Source organism: Lissotriton helveticus, chromosome 3_1, assembly GCF_964261635.1.
Source record: "Lissotriton helveticus chromosome 3_1, aLisHel1.1, whole genome shotgun sequence".
Lineage (NCBI taxonomy): Eukaryota > Metazoa > Chordata > Amphibia > Caudata > Salamandridae > Lissotriton > Lissotriton helveticus.
The window spans coordinates 695654444-695677580 of record NC_136061.1 but is presented as its reverse complement, the minus strand read 5'-3'; positions in this window follow the sequence as shown (position 1 = coordinate 695677580).

Below are 23137 nucleotides of genomic sequence, written 5' to 3'. Positions count from 1 at the left end.
CACCTCGCTTGCTTGGCTTTTGCAAAAGTCAAGAACAGCAGAATTCATACAGAACAGACACCAGTGGGTTTTTAAAAATTCACCTCGCTTGCTTGGCTTTGGCAAAAATCAATAACAGCTTGACTTTTGCGAAAGTCAATAACAGAATCATACAGACTTGGTGGGTGATCAGTCCACTCTTACCTTACAGGGATAGTTCTCTTCTGCAGATGTAGGGCTGTGTCCTGCTCCAGAAAGTATTTGCTAGGGGACTCCAGTGAGAACGCGGTCAAGTGGCCCAGACCGGGTGGGGAGAAACAGCGGGCGAGTCGTTCGGCTTACCGGTTTGCAAGAATCCCTAGGGTAGGGTTCCTCCGTCGGAGTCTCTCCGTGCACCCCCTCACATTCACCGGGCCTGACCTTCATGCTCGTGGAGTCCCTGTTCAGGCGCCATTTGAAGAACCGGAATAACCCACTTACTGGGTCTCGGCGACGGGGGAACCGCCCAAGTCTTCCATACCTTTCATACTTAGTAAAAGGAGACTCAGGAGCCTTCGTCTGCAGGAGAAACCCAGATTTATTCAATTGCCGGGCTATGGAACAGAGTACCAAGCTAGTCATAGACAAGACAAAGGAGGCTGCTGCTTCACTCTGCAGCTTACAAGCCTTTTATACTTTTTTCATCCCAGTCTGTTGGCTGTTAGTTCATTGCTTAATCAGGTTAGTGTTTACAGTTGATAACCAGATCCAGATGATGTTTGTAGATGGTGACCTGGTCAAGGCTTGCTACACAAATCATTGTTCACTCGGCTTTGATCAAGGCTTAGTCTTTCAGGTCATTGTTCACTCGGCTTGATCAAAGCCCAGTCTTTCAAGTCATTGTTTAATCACCCTGATCAAGGTCCAGCAGTCAGACCATTGTCCAGATAACCTGATCACAGTGTCAAGGATGTTTACCAGGCTGGGAGCAGGAGATGGAAAATAAATAATTTACTCAGGGTGTGAGTGTCTCGTGACTTTCTGGCGAACTGCAGAGAACAGGGGGGTTGGGTGTGTGACAGTTCCTGGGCAGAAATGCAGGCTGCAAGATGGCTGTTGTCGTGTTAGTTAGATTTTCCTCAGGCATCAGCAGAAACGACCAGGTGGGTCGTGTGGAAGTATTTGACACGAGATTGCAATGAGAAAGCAATGGAGTCCCGGTACAAATGATGCCGATCAGAAGAATACTTTTCCTCATTCTGCAGTAAAGGCTGCTTTGTCTGGTCCATGGCAGACCAAGATACCAGAAAGAAACTACAGGACACATCTGCAACAAGACCTGGCAGAAGCCAATGAAACAAGAGAGTAATAGTATACATAAAGGTATCAAGCAAAACAACTGCCAGAGCAATTGAGGAAAATAGAGGAATCCTAAATGCGAGAACCAAAAAGGAACAAATCAACAAATCGGAGAGAGGCATACAGGGCTGCAAAGAAATACACAACGGAGAGCTAAAACAACTAATGACACATTGTCAAACATTGACTCTTTATCTGATTGGTTTTAAAGAGAGACGCTACCCCTTATGCCCTAGGAGCGTACTGTGGTAATAAGAAGGAAAACAAGCAGGTTCCAAAACAAAGATTTATTCAAGGTTGAAAACAGCTTAACAACCACTGGGAAGAGGAAGCATGCAATGCAACCGCCTCCCGATCTGTCCACTCCAAACACCCCACCAGAATCCACGCTCCTATACATTCCACCATAATACACAACCATTCTAAATATGACCTAAGTCAGAATACAAAACACCTCCCCCTATAAAATATAAAAAAATAAAAATACTAAAAGCAAACACAATCTTTAAATTTAAGAGAATATTTAACTTGTGAACTCCTTCTTGGGGAGTCAACATTATCTTCAACAATAGAAGGATGATCTGAAGTAGCTTCAACTATATCATCATAAACATCATTTTTGATATTTTTATTTCCAATAGTCTCAAACATATTATTAGATTTGGAATGTAAATTATCACAAACTTCATGGAAACCAGGAAACCCATTGGTTCTTCCCAAAGAATCAACAATTGAAAATGTGTTCTTAGAATTAGATATGACAAATCGATCCTTTAACACATAGGTGCTGTTTTCTTAATATGAGATTTACATATAGAAATGCGTCTGAAATTCAAACATTTTCCACCATCTACTCCAGCGGCTTTGCTAAAAATGTCAGTAATTCTCATAGGATATGTTAACTTGTCCACCAAATTTTACTCGCACCCTATCTCCGACTTTCAATTTGGAAACATTGGAACCCCTTTTCGAATTATATTTTATCATTTTCTCTTGATAATTTTTTACACGTTTCCTGACTTCTTTTAAATCCACATCACTGTTATACAAATTCTTTTGCTTTAGCCACCATGGCATGAGTTTAGAACCTGGTTTCCTACCACATAGCATTTCAAAATGAGATAATCGAGTTACAGAATTAGGAGACGTGCGATAAGTTAATAATGTAGCTTGTAAAGCCTTTCTCCATTTCAACCCACTTTTAATGGCCAACTGACAAGACTCTTTTACCACTCTGTTGAAAAATTCCACTTGACCATTTGCTTGAGGAAAATAATTCGAAACTCTTTTGTGCACAATACCACAACTTTTCAGAAAACATTTGAACTCCCTACTGACAAATTGTGGACCATTATCGGAAATAGGTTCTTCTGGCAATCCTTCCCGACAAAAAACGTCATCAAGGAACTTGATAACTTTCTCAGAAGTAACTTTTTCAACAATGTTTAATTCTGGCCACTTTGAAAAATAATCTATTAGGATTAAAGCATACATATCACTACTTGATTGATAATTGAAAGATGATATCAATAAAGCGAAACTCTTGCAATTTAGCAGCCAGTCTTGCCAACCGAGCAGTTAACATTCAACCTCCACCAGCTGATAACATATTGATTAAAGGCTTATGATTAGTTCTTAAAGAAAATTTTGTACCCCACAAAAACTGACGAAAATGCTGAGCTGCCCAAGTACATGCTAATAATTCTTTTTCAATAGGAGAGTAGTTGAATTCTGAATCACGAAGTGTTCTTGAAGCCTATGATACTACATATTCACCTCCTTTATCCTTCTGCATTAATACAGTTCCTAGACCCACGTTAGTAGCATCAACACAAACTATGCATTCTTTGCCTACCACGTAAGGTTTCAAAAATGGTGCATCTACAATTTTTCTTTTGAGTGTATCAAATGACTCCTGTTGATCTTTTTCCCACACATATTTTGCATTTTTTTTTTAAATAACCTTAAAGGATGGACAATGGAGGAGACATTTTGGACAAATTTTCCATAAAATTCTGTAAGACCTAAAAATTACAGTAATTGTTCTTTAGAAACTGGAGTAGGAGCATTGGTGATACTTTGTACATGGTTGATTTTAGGTTTAATTCCATTACTCGATATTTCATGACCTAGATATTCAACCTTATCTTGTCTGAATTTACATTTGGAAAACTTCAAAGTTAGACCTTTCTCTTGAATATTTTTCAATACAGAATCTAAATTCTTGTTGTGTTTGTCACAATTACTTCCAAAATCAAAATATCGTTTTGGAACGCAATAGCTCCCTTACAATTTTCCAACACTTCTTTTATTAATCGTTGAAAAACAGAAGCTGCACTAGCTCAGCCAAATGGCATGCGTAAAAACTGAAACATGCCTTCGGGAGTTACAAAAGCAGTGAATTTCTTTGAATCCTCATGCCTGATGATAGGCACTTGCCAAATCAATTGTGGAGAAAACTGTGGCACCAGACAAGGAGGAAATTAGTTCGTGAATATTGGGAAGAGGATGTTTGTCAATCCAAATTTCTTCGTTTAAACTGCGGAGATCCACACATAAACGGAGATCTCCTGTGCCTTTAAGTGATAAAACTATGGGAGAAACCCATGGGACGATTTAATAGGCTCAATTATATGTTTCTGAACCAAATCATTTAACATATCCTTAAGTTTTATTCTATAAGCTAAAGGTACATTTCTGACTTTGTATCTTACAGGAATAGCGCCATCATTAAGAATGATTTTATGTTTGAAATTGGTGTATTTGCCTAAAGTTTGGGATAAGTATCTTTGATGTTGTTAACATACATCTCATTATTAATGGACATAACACTTACTTGAGTTTTAGACCCAATTCTTGTTGATGAGGCCAACCTATGATAGATATTCCTTTCACAGCCACATATACTTTACCATTACTTTTTCTACCTTCAAATTCAATATTTGCCCAAAAAAAACCTTCAAGATGCATTTTATGTCCTGAATACCCTCCAGGTTGAATATCAGGAAGAGACAATTTTTTCGTGTTCCAAAGATCATCAAACAATTTGTTCACAATTATACTGTACCACAAACATGAGTCTACCATTAACTTAACTGGTTTCTCATCAATCATTGCTGTGCATGAAGGAAATTTCTTTTGTTCAGATTCATTAACAGAAAGTATACAATTTAGACCCTGAAGAACTTCTTCTTCCTCGTGAGAAATATAATACATTTTTTGAGTGGAACGACAAACGTTACCAAAATTCCCCTTTTTTTACATTTCACGCAAACTTTATCCCAAGCAGTAGATCCTTTATAATTACCAATATGGTTGGTACTGCCACAACAGTATTCCTTTTGAAGTAAGGTCTATTCTCAAAAAAAAAAATTCAACATCTTGCTTGATGATACTTCTTTGATTGGCATTAGAACCTGTTTGACTTTTGACTAAAGAAACTTCAGGCTCTGTATTTTGTACCTTCGAAGTCTGGTTTTTAATTTCAGTTACACATTTTTCAGATTGTTCAATTCCTTTTGCAATATTAATGACAGCACTGATAGAAGATTCTGTGCCCAACCAAAGTCTTTTTGGAAAATTTTTACTTTTAGTTTTCATCATTATTTGATCCCTGAGAACTTGCTCATACGAAATAGTTTCAAAGGCGCAAGAACAAGCCAAGGAACGTAAAGCACACACGTAATCTTCAATTGATTCTTCCACTTTTTGGGCACGTGAATAGAATTTGAATTTTTCCATTACTATGTTGATTTTTTTTCCAAAACGAATCTTCATCTTTCTAGTAGCCTTTTCAAAAACATCAATATCACCAGCATCTTCAATAGGAGGAAGATTGTCAAATTATTTTATGCCTGCACTACCCAAACAATGCCTAAGTAATGCGAGTTTTCTTTTAGCAGAACAACCATCTTTTTCAAGTACATCTACATAAGCTATAAAAATAGGAAACCAAAGGTCCCTTTCGATATTAGGTTCACCTGCTACTTGTAAAAAATGTGGGGGTGCAGCAATATTAGCCATTACAAAATTATAATTAAGCACTGAAAATAATAATTAAAAAAATATAGCAAAACAAATATAAATTGTAGATGTTACCTACAAATAATGATGATGATGATGATGATGAAAAGGTGTGCGCATCACCGTGATGTGCTGACTGCCACATTGTAACATTTTAATAGAGAATACACTTAATAGTGTATAGTGCACAGATAATCTAAACGCTTGTTTTTAATTCATTAATAACTAAAACAGAAATAATGAGAAAGTAAATGTCGACGATCGTCAATCAGTAAAGTTACATTGAAAATGACTTCAAAATGGAGGCACGTAGATCATGTCTCTTTGCGTAGCGCGAACTTGAACTTGAACTCTGCCAACGCGCTTTCTCCAATACACTTACCAGCTTTATGGAATAAACTGGCCCCAGAGCTAAGGAAGGAATGCAATCTGCTATCTTTCAGAAAAAAGTTAAAAACTGCACTGTTCAAGCAAGCATGGAGCAGCCTTTAGGTGTGGTGTTAAGATCATGTAAATACTGAACCCCACTGCGTAATCTGGACAAACAGCGCTTAGAGACCCCGGTGGTTATAACGCGCTATACAAATTAAATAAATAAAAAAAATAAAACTCCCAGAACGCTTAGCAGGACGAAGAAGGCGTCATATCACAGCCGAACACAGAGCATCAAGGAACTCCAGAAGAAATGTTCTCAGAATATTGGAATCTGGAACAGAGTATGCTCGAGATGCAATTCAAAAAATGCAGGCTACAGTTTGAACAAATCCAAAGGAAGAATGTCTCTCACCGCTCGATAAATGCGGTCAACAATGGTCACCAGACAAATGAGGCACACAGGTAACGATTTCACAAAAGGAGTGTCACTGGAAGACTTTGTAAACACACAAATTTCATACAAACCGTCAGCGCTAGAATATAATACTAGGCGCTAGGTTTAGTAAAGTTGTGTAAAATAGTAAGTGAAAAGTTACATTACCAGGAGCTGTGTGTCTTGATAAAATTATTAGATTCCTTGTAAGTCCAAAATCTGCAAATCTTCTGGCAGAATAAGTACAGCAGAATACATGTGAATGCTGTCTCAAAGACTTGAAATCTTCTTACTCCAGATTGTCGCCAATTTCAATGCGGTAACAAGATGGAAAACAAGCAGGTTCCAAAACGAAGATTTATTCAAGGTTGAAAACAGCTTAACAACCACTGGGAAGAGGAAGCATACAATGCAACAGCCTCCCGATCTGGCCACTCCAAACACCCCACCAGAATTCACGCTCCTATAAATTCCACCATGACACACAACCATTCTAAATATGACCTAAGTCAGAATACAACATGTACTAAGAAACAGGAAGTGAGTGCACAAGTGTACAAGTCTGTTAAGTGATCTAGTGTTCAAGTATTTTAAGTTTCCACTGTGTCCATCTCCAGCCTTGTGTAGCCCTACATGTGGGCCCATGTCTCTGTCTAGACTGATTCCTAACATACTGAAGACAGATATTGATGCATGTTTGAGGGTTTGGTAATCTATGTATTAAGCACTATTTTATAAAACTACTTTTGGATTCTATGTTTTCACATGCTTTTTAAAGACTACCACTTACAAATTCTGACAGATTTCAAAGACAGGTTTGTATGTATCTTACGTTCCTAGTTGCTTTTCTGTGCTCCTCGGTTCTGCTGCTCCCGGCAGTCCCTCGGACAACAGACTCGCCATCCAATCAAGGCGCTGTTCTCATACTATGAGAGCAGCGTGGGATTTGGCCTGAGCACGCTGGTTTTATTCTCCTCTCAGCCACAGGGAGTCTGCGCCTTTCTCTAACCGTGCTGTAGAAACCTAGGTGCGCATATCTGTGTGGCCGGCCTAGGACGGCTGGCCGAACAGACATGCGTACTTAGAAGTGCACAACACTCCTCCTCCCCACTCCCATAGCATGTCCCTGCCCCTCCCTACATGTACTGGCCCAGAGCCAGCATTTAAATAATAAACCAAAAGTAAAATATTGTTTTATTTTTCAGCTGCTGGCTCTGAGCCACTGGGGCAAAGCGCCTCAGCCATTATGGAAGAGCCGCCGCTTTAAATTCCAAGACAAACTGACACTAACAGATGCTCAGATAAAACTCTAAGAAACACATGAGTCTCCAGCAATCGTGAGGACACTGAAATTGAGAAACCCACAAGAACACAGGGTTGCATATTGTGGTACTGCCTCAGATACCTTCAGAGGAATATTGGGCCAGATGTACGAGCGTGGAAATAGCAACTCGCAAATTGCGAGTCTTTTGCGACTCACAATTTGCAAGGCGCTATTACCAATGTACAACAGTGTATTTCACACTGTTAGCGATTCCCAATGGGGTCGCAAATAGAAAGGCTCTTGAATATCTCGCAATTTGCGACCCCATTGGGAATTGCTGGCCCTCCCAGGTATGGTAGCCAGCTCGGCAGGCAATGGTCACAGGGACCACTGCCTGCCCTTAAAAAATAATTTCCACTGCGCTTGCAAAGGGGAAGGGGTACGCTTCCCTTTTGTGACCCCATTACCACTCTCTTGAAGAGGGTGGTAATTTGCGAGTGTTTTGCGATCGCAATTGCGGACACAAAACATTCTTACATAGGGTTGCACTCACTATTAAGAAGGGAGCGCCCCTTCTTAATAGCAAATCGCAAAAGCCTATTTAGGGATCGCAAAAAATTGCGACTCGCAAAATAGGGTTTGTACGTTCCCCATGTTATTTTTGCATGCGCAAACGGGTTCTCAAACCCTTTTGGCATGCAAAAATGGTTGTACATCTGGCCCGTGGTGACCCTGAGCAGTAAAGGCAGGTTCAAGTTCACAGACGCCTGATGAAGACTCTTAATAGATTTCTTGCTGGACTGAATATGCTTCGAAACAGCGTTGAAAAAATCCACTATTGCTATGTGTAGACCTAGACCTGTCAGCCTTGGGCCTAGGGGTGGTCTTCCACCCAAACGTTTTGACTTTTGCCTCCCCCTTTCCTTCATATGATTTTGTTGGCCTTAGGACTCTGAGCACTTCACCACTGCTATCCACATATTGGCATATTTAATATGCTTTCAAGTCCCTAGTAAAGTGGTATACCATATACCCACGGCTTGCAAATTAAATGCTACTAGTGGGCCTGCAATACTTATTGTCCCACCCAATTAATTAGCCCGTAAAATATGTCACAGGCCTGCCCTTGCAGCCGTTGGCATCTTTAAAGTTTCAATTCAACCAGGCTCGGCCCATGCAGGTAAGAGCGGAGGGGTGGGAGTGGGGGGGTGGAGTCAACATACGACGACAAGGAAATCTTAAATTAAAAAAAGGAAACCATGGTTTTCCTTTTTTTAAATTTAAGTTTCCCTCCTCGTCGTCGGACGTCATTGCCCCCCCCCACCACATAGGCTGCACGCCCCACCGCTCTTACCTGCACGGGCCAGACCTGAATTTGACATGCCCAGATAACCTCCTTGCCAAACTTTAAACTCTCTTTTTTATCACATATAAGTATGGCTCCTGGTTTTAAGGTATTTTTTTTTACATTTCAGTCTGTATTTATCCATATTTATATTTTGTTATTATATCTGTATTTATCTGAATTTTTGGGGGTTTTGTGAAAAAATTAAGCTGAAACTAGTATATTTCCACATTTATTTAACCAATGAACCACAGGGTAGCGTGGCAGCCGTCAGTTACGCGGTCGTGGTCCTCCAGAGGGAATGCGTTTCTGAATGGGTTCATCCCTCCTGTCTCCCGCACTTACTAGACTTGCTCCTGCCTCCGTTGCTGCCCGTTGCTCTGACATAACATGAGTGGGAGTCAGAAAAGTCACATCGGCTCGTTGCTGATGAGGATAGCGGTGGGCGGTTCCTCTCCTTCGTGGGTCCGACAGTGGAAGTACGCAGCAAGGGGGCTTTGTTGCTGCTGTGCCCAGACCAGTGGCATCATTGGAGGCAGAGTCAGCACAAGTGGCAGCCCTAGAAGACTAGAAGGAGCTGGGGATATTCGAACTACTGGAACGTCTCTTCAGGTCCATGGTGGGGGGAAGAAATTCCTTTTTCCCAAGAAGGTAGGACGTTTTCATCTATCTACCCCAAGGGAGGTAAGGAAAGATAAGAACCCTCTTTGGTTGACAGAGGAGCCTGTAGAAGGGAGGTTGCCTCCTCAGTTTATGGAGAAGGGTAAAAACTTACAGCACAGGACTGACTGCCCTGGGGGGAAGATCTCTCGATATACTTTGAGTACTAGGGGAATTTTATTTAATCCTACATCAGGGCTGAAATCCCCTCTTCCTCCTGGTGTGATACTCACTGAGATCCACACTCCCATCCATAATCATACTTAAGGTCAGAGTACGTACCCAGCCTCCAAAAGAAGCAAGAGGGGTCCTGTTTTGGAGAGTAGGACAGGCCACCATTGAGAAGAGTCCACGGAGTAGGGGTAGGGGAAGAAAAGTCCCCCAACTAAAGTGAAAGTTACCCCCTCCCTAAAATTGTACTTCAAAGTTCTTCTGTCTCCGGCTTTAACTATTGATGGCAATGCAAGTCAGGCTATTAGCCAGCTTCCTATTAATATGGGGCAGAGTTCTAGCATAAACACAGTGGGTAATTCAGTAAGCTCTGCCCCATCCCCAAACCCCAAAATGTTTTATCATGGGATGGCCCTAACCACTCTTTCCTGTTGGCAGTTACAACATCTAACAGGTTTTGAAGCTTTGGTGCTCCAGGATGAACAGAACTTGGTGGAGCCCCCTCAGCAGGGGTTGGAGGCTGGGAACTCTCCTGAGGCCGCCCCAGAGGAATCCTTGGCATCTATTTTTTTGGGATTAAAAGTATAGATGAGTGGATTTAAGGTTTCTGTGCAGAGGCAGGTGGATATCCAGGCCTCCTGTGCAGCTTTAGCCCAGAAATTGGACGAGGGCTGTTCTCGAATTGTTGCTCTGGAGCATGAGGTGACAAACATGAAACAGGTCATCGACAAGAGCACAGCAGGTGTGAGTTTCTTAACCAAACAGAACAAGGAATTGAGGGCAAACCTTGTGCAAAACAGCCTTAGACTTTTAAATGTTCCAGAATCTAGAGAGGGCTCGGATATCAAGGTCTAGTTGTCTCATTGCTATGTTCTGAAAAATAGGCCAGATATCAATCTTGCCTTTGAGATCCAGCGGGTGCATTGAGACCCTTTAAAAGGAATCCTGGGAGCAGAAACCAAGGAAAGTCTTAATCGATTTCCTCTCCTATGTAGTTAAAGAGACGCTTTTGACCTCTGCATTATGGATGGCCCCTACTTGGTAGGAGCCTACTCATTCTCTAGAAGGTTGGATGTTTGCCATTTCACTGCTCAGAGACAGTGGGAGTTGGGGAAGAGGATGGAGGAGCTGAATAAACTGGGGGCGAAACCACAATTGGAAAATCCCAGCTGCAGATTATGTGGAACAACCACATGTATAACCATCGAACAGTGGAGGAGGTAGATGATCTGATCGACCCGATTAGGAATGAAGCAGGCCCCTGAGGCTGATCGGGAAGGATAGATCGGATGGGTAAGGGAGGACCCAGTATATTTTTTAATACTATTTTGTTAGTTCCCTCTGAGATAAGACCACTAGGCATTTATGCTTAAAATCAAGGGAGGGTTTCCCTTGCTGGGAGGAGGGCTGGGGCACAGGGTGTAGTTGGGGGGGTGAAATAGGAGAAGGGCAAGTGGTGGGGGGCAGTGGGAAAAAAAAACAAAAAAGAATTCCTCAATACACCATTATATATCAATATAGCGCAGCGGTAGAGGTGTGCGGCAAACTATCCAGTTGAGAGGAGTCAATCAGTTATCCAGCCTATGCTGAAACGTAAATGGCTTCAGGGCTAGGCGTAGACAGAAGTTAATAATGAAGTATCTGGAAGGAAGCCAGGCCCATGTTATTCTACTGCAGGAAACTTAATTAGCTCCCAGTGGGGCCCGGGCTCTTTTTTCTAAATGTAGCTGGGTAGAGAACATTGTCATTTCTGTGTAGGCAGAACACTGTAAGGGTATAGCCATTATGATTAGAAGAAGGGTTGGATGTGTCGTAAAAGCTTCTAAGACTCATAATTCCGGGAGATGGATTTTAGCGACTTTAGGCTGTGGAGGTACTGAGTTAGTGTCTGCTGTCTTTTACAGCCCCAATATTGATGAACCTCACCATCTCTCTAACTTAGAACGGAAATTGATGGAGGCTACTTCTCCAATAGTTATTGGAGGGCATTTTAATGTTCTTCTTGATCCAATGTTGGATAGGTCAACCCCCAAGAATATGCTACATGATCTGACTCTATCGGATGGGTGGAGGCATAGGACGGGAGCCAGTCAAGGCTTCACCTTTCATAGTAAAAAGTATAGGCACATCTCCAAGTTATATTATTTTTTTATAGATAGATCCATTGCTGATAATATATACAATGACTATCATACCTGCTCACATCTCAGATCATGCTGCGATTATTATGTCAGTAAAAAGATATGGTAGTTCTCCCTGGCCAAGGTGTACCCTAAAAAGGGCTATCCTTTCTGACACATAGGTTGGGGAGGCAATAAAGTACACAAGTACAGCCTATTTTCTATGGGGTCCACTTCCCTCGTTGTAGTTTGAGACACCTTTAAGGATTATATCAGGCAGGAAAATGCCACCTTTCTAAAAGTTAATAACCTGAAGAAGGCTTGGGTGCTTACGCAAACTAGATAGGACCACTATTACATTGTATACAAATCGAGTATCTAGTTTCATTAGTACACTGTAAATCTTTAGACACAAAACAAGCCAATGTCTCTAATACACAAGCCTGTGTGATTTATTTCACTTTTTTTATCACATTTAGAAAAATGTTTGATGCATTGCAATCATGTCTTAAAGGGCAACACGTAAATATAACAACAGATGTGTCATGAAAATGACAAATGACGCAAAAACAACAGATGTGTCACGAAAATTTGAAATGCACAGATAAACATGGAGTACATACATCTCTTAACAAATACATTTAAAGACATGAGAAACCAGTCCTTAACTGGAAATGACAAATACACGTGGGCGGAGAATGAAAAAGTTTAAGAACTTAGGGCCAGATGTAGGGCACCCAATACCGGTCGGTAACGGCCGAAAATCGGTAAATTCGGCCGTTACCGACCGGAATCCACGAAATGAGATGTAGGAGCCTATTTGTTACCGATTCGGAAAACATGAGTCGGTATAATTCCGACTCGGTAATTATGAGTCGGTATAATTCCGACTCGGTAAATATGAGGCGGTTTTTTACCGAAGCGGAATATTCTGAATACATATTTACCGAATTCTTATTTACCGAATCGGTAAATAAGAAACGGTAAATAAATGGCCATGGAGATGTAGGAAACCCGAAAAATACCGAATTCACGGAAATTTGGTATTTATGAGTCGGTATTTACCATGGATTGAATGCAGGTGGTAACCAGCTGAAGGCAATAAAAAGAGTCCCAAAATGCAGCAGAGGAACCAGAATGGCGGCTTTCTACGTCATTGCAAGGCGGCAGAGACTACAGGCAGCAGAAGAGAGGGAATCGCAAAGGGAGGAACAAGTGTACAGGCAGAGGATAACACTGTTCCAACTAACAGAGCCTGAAATACTCCAGAGGTACAGGCTACATCCTCAAACCATCAAGGACTTGATCAGGGACCTACACCCACTCCTGCAGCACCCAACACCCAGGGCCCACGCCATCCCACCCCATGTGCAGGTGCTGTGTAGCTTACACCTGCTTGCCTCCGGGAGCTACCAGAGTGTGATAGCTGAAGTGGGTGGTGTGTCCCAGAGCTGCCTGTCCCGCTACTTCAGGATGTTCCTTGACGCCATGATGCAGAGGATGGAGCATTATATTACATTCCCTGACACACCTGCGGAGCTTGCAAAAACCAAGACTGATTTCTATCAACTGGCACACTTCCCTCACGTGATAGGCTGCATTGATGGCACCCACGTACCACTCTGTCCACTTGCAGCCACAGAACACATATAAAGGAACCGCAAGTCAACGCACTCCATCAATGTACAGGTCATATGCAACGCTGGCAACATCACCACAGACATCGTTGCGAAATTCCCTGGGAGTTCCCATGATTCATACATATTCCAGAACAGTGGAATATACACACGCCTAGTTGCAGGAGAATTTGGAAACGGATACTTGCTAGGTAAATGACATTGACACACCCTGACACCCACAGCAGATCAATGTATCATGTACATGCAACTAATGTCAATCTTTCCCCCCCTAGGCGACAGTGTATATGCTCTGCCGTCCTTTGTGCTCACCCCCTACCTCAACCCATCCACCAGGAGTGAAAGGCGGGACAATGTGGCACACAGATCCACACGCAACGTTGTAGAGCGCACATTTGGACTACTCAAGAGCAGGTTTCGTTGCCTCCACAAGAGCGGAGGTGCACGCCAGTACACTCCAATCCTGTGCTGCAAAATCATTGCGACCTGTGCAATGTTACACAATATCGCCACCAAGGAAGGCACAGAGGTGGAGGTCACACATCATGAGGACATTGACGATGACACAGAACTGGCAGAGGCCCATGGTACAGTAGCGGCACCTGCTACAGAAGGGAGACTGAGACGGGCGGAGGTCACACAGCAATATTTCTGAGTGAGTAATGAGACAGATACAGGCAAAGATTATGACGTACGTAGTTTAATTTTCACTACGCAAGTGCAATGTTACCACACAATGGTTACACGAAATATAAATGTCCATGACTGTGTGGTCACGGTTAACACTACCGTGACCTGTTCCTTGAGTGGAGGGCATAGTCAATGTTTACGTCCACGGATCACAGGGTGGGACTGATGTGGCTGTGTGTGTCAAGGTTCTCGGTGTGGCCTGTCTCTGTCGCATGACGCCTGCCGCTCCTACGTATTTCTGGTACAGGAGTGCTTGCGCCACTCCTGCTGGTGGACTCCTCACTTTCACCCACACATGTGTCGCCTCGAGTGCCAGTCTGTTGTGCGAGCATGAGCTCCATGGCAGAGGTCACTCTGGCCATTCCCACAGATAAATTGGTGCAGCACTGAACAATAGCATCCTGCATCCCCACTGACCGCCTGCACAGCAGGGAGGTTGCAGTCGCAAATCTGTTTAGGGCTTTTGTCTGCTGCCGCACATCAACACGAGCCTTGCGCCTCTCCAAATGGTCCCTGTCCAACTTGTCGCACAGGACAGTCATGCACTGTGTCATGTCTGTAATGCCAGATGCCATTGACTGCATGCTCTCAGAAATGTCTCCTATTCCCTTGCCTATGTCATCCAGCTTGTTGTTGGTGGTGCGTGCCTGCCTCTGAACACCCATCATTGCTTTCGCCTGCAGGCGCTGGACTTTGACCATGGTGGCCTCCAGACCGCAGAAGACCCCCTGACCATGATGCTCTTCAGCTGCCTCCCGTGACCTTCGTCCTCGGACACTGGCCTGCACAGCTCTAGGAGTGGGCAGCTGCTCAGCGTCGGCTGACTCTAGTGGGTTGATGGCCATGTCACCCTCATCCTCTTCCTCCTCAGATGTTTCCAGTATGCAGGGAGGGGGCACATCAAGCCGCCTTGCCCTTTCCAGCACTGGGGACGGAGTTGCGGGGTGGGGGACTGTGCAGCCGCTCCTGACTCCTGACTCCCAAATAAAAGAGGAGACTGTGGCTGTGGTGGTGTTGTATCCTCAGGTGACTTGGCTGCCTGCTCTTTGTCCTTCCCTCTGTTTACTGTGCTGGGACCAGCTTCTTGCCTCCTCTTCTCCCTATCCTTTGCTGTGCTGCGCGATGACTCTCCTGTGGACAGACATGGACATTGTGTCAGTGGAGTAGTTCACCTGTGTCTCTTGATTAAACACACTACTATCGCACATTTGCCTGTCCCTCATTTGCTTATGCTAGTAGTGTGTTGCATCCCTTCCTGTATGGTATGCTGACTGCATAGATGTATCTACCTATGACTACATTTCCCATGATGCTTTGCTGGCCACTGGTAAAACCTGTTCTGGAGTGTGATGTAGGCACACAGAGTGTGTAAGGGGAATAGGTAAATGGGTTAATGACAATGTACTTTCATATTACCTTGTTTCTTTGCAGCTCTTGCGGAGCTGTCAGCGTCCCCAATGCCGTGGATGGATTCAGGCTCAAGGGTGGATTCCACCAGCTCCTCAATGTTGGTGAGTCGTGGTGCTCGGTTTCTTCCTCCCCCTGTTGCTGCAGCTTCTTTGCGGTGGGCAGATAGTTTCTTTTTTGTAATGATACGAAGATCATACCACCTTTTTTTCAAATCGTCTATTTCACGGTGGGTGACACTAATGGCATTTACCTTTCCTTGTATGTCAATCCAGGTAGTGCGCTTGATGGACTCAGCAACATGCAGTGATTGTTTACCAAAGATCTTGCTGTAATGTCTGACAACCTCTGCAACAAGCACCTGCAGTTCTTCAGGGCTGAATTTCAATTTTCTTTTGCGCTCAGCAGCATCCCTCTGTCCATCCTGACTCTCCATGGTGCTGTACAGGTAAGCTCAGGGAAGCCTGCTCCTCAGTCTGTCCTCCTGCTCTCCTGACTGTTGGTTTCTGCACCTGCATGGGCGTGGCCTATCCAAGGTACTGGGGAGGGGTGCTTGATTCTGATTGGTTGATTTTACTGTACCTTTGGGTTTGGGTGTGGTTGGAGTTCCTGATTGGTTCACAGGCTCACATGTTTGTCAGTTTCAAATTTCCGAATCGGTATACCGATTTGGTAAATTCCGATTTGGTAAAACCCATTTATTCCTATAGGCCATGGGCCCGTGGGAATGTATGGGTTTTACCGAATCGGAATTTACCGAGTCGGTAAATACCGATTTGGTAAATACAGATTTCAGATTCCGAGTGATTCCGAATCGGTAATTTTTACCGATTTTTTACCTACATCTCATTTCCGATTCTGAAATACCGATTCGGTATGAGTCGGTATTTTAGAATCGGTAAATAAAATTTACCTACATCTGGCCCTAAATGTCTATTGTCTCCTGCCAATGTGTGTAGCTCAGGGAACTGTAGTTTCAAGTGTTGTCATAAGGAGAACCCTATTTCTGTAAATTCTCTCCCAAGACACACTGCAAGTGTCTTGCCCCAGACGCTGAGGTCAACGCTTTTCAAACCCTGTTATGGGGTTTCGGGAAACATCCTTTACAACGCAACTTTTACCACGCAGTGCCTTTACGACGCAACTATTACAACGCATGTCATTACAAAGCATAGCGCTGGGGGGCATCTAGGATAGGGAATAGATTTAATTTACTATCCAACGCCTTCCCTACTATCCACGGGGACTGGAGTTGGAATAGTAAATTAAACTATTCACTATCCAGCACCCCTAAGCGCTATGCGTTGTAAAGGCATGCGTTGTAAAAACTGCGTTGTAAAGGCATGCGTGGTAAAAGCATGCGTTGTAATGTCATACATCCTGGGGTTTCATTAGGACCTGGACATGGTTGTGTCTGTTTAAGAAAAAAAACAATATGTGTGTTACATTCACCTAAGTAAAAATCTTAGACCACTTTTATGACCCTAATGTTTGGGCAATGTACCTCAAAACGACTGTGATCATCCCCGATACAATTTGCAAGAAGTCAGGAGTGGGTCCGGAATTGTTGTCAGAGAAATATATATGTCATTGCTTGTTTGCTGTGTAATATGTCTAAGTAAGGAGGTCTAACAAAGTGACAGAAAGACTTGCCTTCGTCCTTAGTCAAATCTTATGTTCTTCGGATCATTGCCACTTTAAAGCTTCATCGTTGGGAAAAGCCTGTAAAGTAATGAGGTATGTTTTATTGAGGGGTACTCGACTGCACCAACAAACTGGATTTTAGAAAGGGATGTATGCTTATGCATGGTTCAGAGGGAACGGGATACCAAGTGCTCAAAGGATTCAAAGAGTGAACCGCGATGGACAGGAATTGAGTAAAGACAGTTCTGTTTTGAAATGCATGTGTTTTTGTCTTTGCGCGTGCCGGCTGCGTTTCAGCAGGATGCTATCTTGTTTATGTTAGACGCGATTTTGCCTTCACTGTATACGATTTGAATGGCCTGTTTGGTATTACGCCTTCAAATCTTATAAGTAAAATCCATAATGTAGTGCTTAGATTGCGTGAAAAATGAAAGTATATCAGGAATGCATTCTGGGTTGTTGAGTCCACGGCAAAATTACTTTTTTGTCCGTTTAAAACATGTCGCATGGTTTATATTTTCGGCTATCTCCATTATTTCATTTAACCCTTTCAAAACAGTATTGAATTTCATTATAAGGTATGCTTCTTTTCTTGTTAGCAAGTTTTCTGGGTCGCCTCCTCGGGGATTCGGTGTGATGGCACAGTGAACTGGCCACTTGAAGTCTTTATCTGTATGTGCTGTGAGTATTTTATTTTTAAGCCTAGAGGGATGTTGCACGATTCTTTGCTTGACTTCCTAATTGGTTTTTCCAATATACATTTTTCTGACATGGACATAATATGGCATGCACCACATTCCTGGTTTTACAATTTGTGAACTCATTGTGTTGCTAATGTGTGTGGCCATCTGTAAAGGTGGTACCTTCGATAGTGGAGCTGCATACTGAGCAGTTCCCACACATTTGGTGGTGTCCTTGTAGTGGTTTGAGGTTGAACATGGTGCGAAGAGTGTCTGATCTTTTACACTGGGGTTCTGTGGCGTGTACTACTTGTTGCCCAATACTGCAATTCTTTTTCAGGGCAAAAAGTAGGGGCCCTACATTTTATACTGAGCCCTCGATCAGGTGCCAGTTTGGAAGAAGTTTCCTCTCAGTCACACCCACGCATGGGTCAGCCTGGAGAAAACACTGGGACACCCCTTACACCGCTAGAACTTCATAGAAGTTCTTTCTTGTCAAAGTTGTGTGTTCTACTCAAAAATGTCTTGATATTTAGAGAGATCTGCAGGGTATTCTGCTGGCAGTTTTTCTGATGGCCACTCTCACTGGTGATTGCAAATATATACTTATGTTACTTATATAACTAGACCTCCACCCCTCAGAGCTTTAATGATATTTAAATGTCAAGGGGACATGTTTATTGTTTTAGTCTAGATGGCTTTAATACAGAGATTACTACCCCAGTAATTCAGTTTCATTTTATAACTGCCCATTACAGTGGTACTTATGTTTTTCACCTCAGAAGGAGGAAAGGCTGTGCCTGGGCACCAGGATTCAAAGCTGTGTCGTATACATCGCAAACATGTTTCTGCAGGGTCTAAAGTAACCACCAAGCTATCTTTATATTGCACACTTTTAATAATTTAGGTATTTTTATGTAACAGACTATGTAGAAAAAATCTAAGTGCTCCGCATTCTTGTCAAATATTTTTTTTGCCCGCTATGCCACTCGAGGCCCAGACCAACCATGAGCAAATCAAGCTAGTTCCTGCTCTAAAAGGAACTGTGTATGATCCGATCTGCCAGGCCAGGTTGCCTTTAGATGGGAACACAAACAGTCCCAAACCAATTTTTCTTTTTTTATTAGCTTCCTTAGCAAAGAGCAGCTTTAGTGCGTCTGGTATGCACTGATATGCATCACTTGCTCTCACTGTGCCACACGGCTTAACCAGCGCCTCACTTATTCCTGGATACCCTCTTGGGTGATTGGTGCGCTATACAAATTAATATAGCTTAACATAACAAATGGGTTGAAACCAGTGTGAGGTTGCACATGCACTGCTCGCTCTGCGTGACTGCTGTAGTACAGTATGGGAGAGAAGCCGCTCCCACTGTCCGCACATATTTTTAATTGCCTTGTGTCATTGTCTTTCATAAAGGTTGCCTTCAGATTTGTTAATAGGCTTGTTAGTCCCTCCTTAATAAGGCCTTGTCTACATTTGGAACCTCCCATGGCTACTAGCCCTTTTACTTAGTTGGTAGATTGTACGTGTATGTGACAGTTGCGGGAGGAATAGGCAGCACACTAATTTTAGTCTTTAAGGGTTTTATTTTGAGATATAGTGAGTCTGAGCTTTTCTTCCTGTTGGTTGTGGTTCCTCGCGGCGAACGGCTTCTCGCAGCCTTTCGGATCCCGGATTCGGTAGACGCCGCCCTGTGTCCTCTGTCGGGTTTCCGCCGAGGTGATTCTCCTTCAGCTTCCGTCTTTCCTCTAAAGTGAAACAAAGAGAAGACAACGGCGTATCAGTTGTCGGTTTGATATATGTTAATTTCTACGGGTAAGGGAGTGAGGATCCAACTAAGAGTGCAGCCCCCTAAACTAATGCGTTGGGTTTTGTGCTCGGGGAAAAGGGTATACCAGGAAGCGTGAGTATTTCCCGGGCTTTAATCGGTAGCTGCTGTCCTACGAGAAACCCAGCCCCTGAATTTCTCACGTACCTGGCTGAGCCATACACCTCCCGCGGGTGTATGGCTCGTGGTGTCGGTGGCCTCCTGGCATCTCCGGCTCCGCGTTCTCCTCCGCGACTCCCCGTCTTCTTTCCTCGTACTCCGTACTCCTCTGCTCCGTTCCACTTTCGTGTTCCTCTCCACTCCGCTCTCTCCTGGTGAATAGACACACCCCTGACTCCTCGTTTCCGGCATAAGGCGTCTCGGTGTCCTGACGAGACTCCTCCCAGTCATAGGTCCATTCTGAATTAAAGGGCCACTGTTCTTCCTGTGTGTCTATTTCAGTTTCGACATTCTGTGGGAAGTATAATGATTGAGAGGTAGTAGTAGCCAAGTGTCCTTTTGTATTTCGTATACAGTCTTGTATTTGTGATAACCCCATAGTGTTACATACCTCCCCCTCCGGACACTCACGATCGGTGAGTGGGTGACGAGATAAAAAATCTGCCCCAACATTCTCACTGCCTTTCCGGTGATGGATAGAGAAAGTGTATGGCTGCAATGATAGAAACCAACGCAATACTCTCGCATTGTTAGCCTTATTGCGGGCCATCCAGAGCAGAGGTGCATGGTCCGTAAAAAGGTCGAAACGCCGACCTTCGAGATAGTATGCCAGTTTTTCAATGGCCCACTTGATCTCGAGACATTCCTTCTCGACGGTTGCATATTTTAACTCCCGAGGGAACAGTTTCCTGCTGACATAGAGTATCGGGTGGTCAAGCCCATCGTGACCTGTTTGTGACAGCACGGCCCCAATGCCGTAATCCGATGCATCGGTGTGCAAGGAAAAAGGGCGAGAGAAATCTGGTGACGACAACACAGGTGTGGAAGTAATCACCGACTTCAAGATTCGAAAGGCCTCCTGCATTTGGGGGGTAGGATGTACCGGTGACGATGCCTTCCCACTGTTCTTTAAAGCATCCGTGAGGGGGGCGGCAATATCTGCAAACTGATTCTCTCCTAGTAGATGGAAAAGGAGTGTCGGCAATTGCCCTCACTTTTTCAATTTGAGGCTCGATTAAACCATGTCCCAAAACATATCCAAGGTATTTAACTTTTTGGAACGCGAGTTTACATTTCTTTGCGTTCACTGTGAGGCCCGCCCGTCGTAGAGCCAACAAAACTATAGACAGGTGTTTGAGATGAGCATGCCAATCCGAACTGTATATCACAATGTCGTCTAAATAAGCAGACGTGAAATCCGACAACCCAGCGAGTACAGTGTTCATAAGACGCTGAAATGTCGCAGGGGCCCCATGTAGGCCAAATGGGAGCACCGTAAACTCAAAGTGCCCCTCATCCGTCGAGAACGCCGTCTTTTTAATGTCGTCTGGACGTAGAGGCACCTGCCAATACCCTTTTGTCAAGTCAAGGGTAGAAATGTATTTCGCATGGCCCAGTTTTTCAAGTAAGTCGTCCACTCTAGGAATGGGATAGGCGTCGAAGAGTGAAATTTCATTAAGGGCGCGAAAGTCCATACAAAACCTTCTACTGCCATCGGGCTTAGGGACCATAACAATGGGGCTGGACCAATCACTTTTAGAGGGACGAATCACTCCCAGGCGAAGCATTTCATCTACTTCAGATTTAATAGCGGCTCTCCTGGCTTCTGGGACCCTGTAAGGTTTAATCCGCACCTTTTTATCAGGAGGTGTAACAATGCAATGTTCAGCTAGAGAAGTTCTCCCAGGCCTGTTGGAAAATACGTCTCCATAACGTTCAAGTGTCTCTCTCAATTCCAACTGTTGACGAGCCTCCAGTTCCTCATTGTGAACAAGCATGTCCACCGTAGAGCCAGTCGGGCCTGAACTATCAGTCAGATGAACGGCCGCGGGAGGTAGCCCCAACCATTTTTTTAAAAGGTTTATGTGGTACGATTGTTGTTTATTGGGAGCAACCTTCAATTTATAGCTAGTGCGTCCAATTACCTCAAGTACCTCATAGGGACCCATCCATACCACCTTGAATTTATGTGAGGATGAAGGCAGGAGAACTAAAGCCCAATCCCCCACCCTGAGTTGTCTCCACTTCTTGCCCTTGTCATAAGCATTTTTTTGTCTATGCTGGCTAGCCACCAGATGAGTCAACGCCAACTCTCTTAACTTGCCCAGTTTTGATTTTAGAGCCCTGGCGTAGTCAAGGGTTGCACTCGTTTCTTCCGATTGCTCATTAATCCAAGCATCCCTTGTCATTTCTAACAGGGAGCGGGGTTGACGGCCGTACAGCAGTTCAAAAGCAGAAACCCCTAAGCTACTCTGTTTCTGTGCCCTGATGGCGTATAATGCCAAGGGTAACATACGGTCCCAGTCAACCCCGCTGACTTTCATCATCTTACGGAGGGTGGTTTTCAGGGTACGATTGTAACGTTCCACCAGTCCGTCCGTTTGAGGGTGGTAAACTGAGGTACGGATCTGGTGGATATCCAACGTGCCACAGATTTCCTTCATTAATCTGGAAATGAACGGCGTACCCTGGTCAGTTAAAATCTCCTTCGGAAAACCCACCCTGCTAAATAGTTCAATCATCCTGTCACCAATCTGTTTAGAATTAGGTGCGGATAAGGGAAATGCCTCAGGAAACCTTGTGGCGTAGTCAACAACCACCAAGATGTGTTGGAACCCCTTCTGAGTCTTTGGCAGTGGCCCAATAATATCCATACCGACCCTTTCAAACGGCTTTCCGATTACTGGCAAGGGCTGTAAGGGCACCGCCGGTGGCCGAACCATATTCATCCTTTGACAGATCTCACAGGTCCTACAGTAAGATTCAGTATCTTTATAAATACCGGGCCAAAAAAATTGCCTGAGGATATTCTGGGTCGTTTTTTCTGCGCCGGAGTGGCCGGCAATGATATGGCTGTGTGCGAAGAAAAGTACTTGCTCTCTGAAAGAGACAGGTACCAATAGTTGCGTAGGATCACCCTCCTTTCCAATTCTATACAGTAAATCATTCTGGACAACGAACCTGGGAAAAACATTAGACCCTTCAAGACTTTGGTGAGCCTGTTCCCACGCGGTGAACAGAGTGGGATCACTGATTTGCGCAAATTTAAAGCTCTTGTCCAGAACCCATGGGTCCTGTGAAATAACGGAGTGTATTGGAATGTTGTGAGGGTCAGAGGAGCCAAACCCTTTAGAACCTCTATCTGTGTTGTCCAACCCGCCTACTTCTTCCAATACGGTACTAGCTATACATTCACAGATGAGTTGCGCTACTCTATCCCCTCTCTTGACCTTAAACTCATCATGCCCAAAGTTAAACAGGAGGACCATAACATTACCCCTGTAATCAGCATCAATAACGCCTGCCCCAACATCAATAAAGTGTTTAGCCGCCAGGCCTGATCTTGGGGCTATCGTGCCATAGCACCCTGGGGCGACTGCG